We start from the raw sequence: 1,698 nt of genomic DNA, 5'->3' as shown, positions 1-1,698 counted from the left end.
GTATCTTCCAAAAGGAAAAAAGATCTCTGAGAGTTCTTTCCTGGATCCGAAAGAGAGTACTCGGGTTCTCCCAATAACTAAAAAGTATATCATGCCTGAATTTAACTGGGATTCGCGGTGGTGGAGGAACTGGATAGGAAAAAAGAGCGATTCTAGTTGTAAGATATCTAATGAAACCATCGCTGGAATTGAGATCTCATTCAAAGAGAAAGATATCAAATATCTGGAGTTCCTTTTTGTATATTATATGGATGATCCGATCCGTAAGGACCATGATTGGGAATTTTTTGATCGTCTTTCCCCGAGAAAGAGGCGAAACATAATCAACTTGAATTCGGGACAGCTATTCGAAATCTTAGTGAAAGACTGGATTTATTATCTCATGTTTGCTTTTCGTGAAAAAATACCAAAGGAAGTGGAGGGTTTCTTCAAACAACAAGGGACTGGGTCAATTATTCAATCAAATGATATTGAGCATGTTTCGCATCTCTTCTTGAGAAACAAGCGGGCTATTTCTTTGCAAAATTGTGCTCAATTTCATATGTGGCAATTCCGTCAAGATCTCTTCGTTAGTTGGGGGAAGAGTCCGCACGAATCGGATTTTTTGAGGAACATGTCACGAGAGAATTGGATTTGGTTAGACAATGTGTGGTTGGGAAACAAGGATCGGTTTTTTAGCAAGGTACGGAATGTATCATCAAATCTTCAATATGATTCCACGAGATCTAGTTTCATTCAAGTAACGGATTCTAGCCAATTGAAAGGATCTTCTGATCAATCCAAGGATTCTTTCGATTCCATTAGGAATGAGGATTCGAAATATCACACATTGATCAATCAAAGAGAGATTCAACAACTAAAAGAAAGATCGATTCTTTGTTGGGATCCTTCCTTTCTTCAAACGGAACGAACAGAGATAGAATCAGAGCGATTCCTTAAAATCCTTTCTGGATATTCCTCAATGTGCCGACTATTCATGGAACGTGAGAAGCAGATGAATAATCATCTGCTTCCGGAAGAAATCGAAGAATTTTTTGGGAATCCTGCAAGAGCCACTCGTTCTTTTTTCTCTGACAGATGGTCAGAACTTCATCTGGGTTCGAATCCTACTGATAGGTCTACTAGAGATCAGAAATTGTTGAAAAAAGAACAAAAGAAACATCTTGCTTTTTCCAGGCGATCGGAAAAGAAAGAAATAGTGAATTTATTCAAGATAATTATGTACTTACAAAATACCGTCTCAATTCATCCTATTTCATCCTATCGAGGATGTGATATGGTTCCAAAGGGTGAACTGGACAGTTCCAATAAGATTTCATTCTTGAACAAAAATCCATTTTGGGGTTTATTTCATCTATTCCATGACCGGAACAGGGGGAGATACACGTTACACCACGATTTTGAATCAGAAGATATATTTCAAGAAATGGCAGATCTATTCACTCTATCAATAACCGAGCCGGATCTGGTGTATCATAAGGAATTTGATTTTTCTATGGATTCCTCCGGATTGGATCAAAAACATTTCTTGAATGAGTTATTGAACTCCAGGGATGAATCGAAAAAGCACTCTTTATTGGTTCTACCTCCTCTTTTTTATGAAGAGAATGAATCTTTTTATCGAAGGATCATAAAAAAATGGGTCCAGACCTCTTGCGGAAATAATGTGGAAGATCCAAAACCTAAAATAGTTGTATT

The sequence above is a fragment of the Vigna unguiculata genome, unplaced genomic scaffold (assembly GCF_004118075.2).
Source record: "Vigna unguiculata cultivar IT97K-499-35 unplaced genomic scaffold, ASM411807v1 contig_3, whole genome shotgun sequence".
Taxonomy (NCBI): domain Eukaryota; kingdom Viridiplantae; phylum Streptophyta; class Magnoliopsida; order Fabales; family Fabaceae; genus Vigna; species Vigna unguiculata.
The sequence above is the reverse complement of the archived record's forward strand: the minus strand, read 5'-3'. Positions refer to the sequence as shown.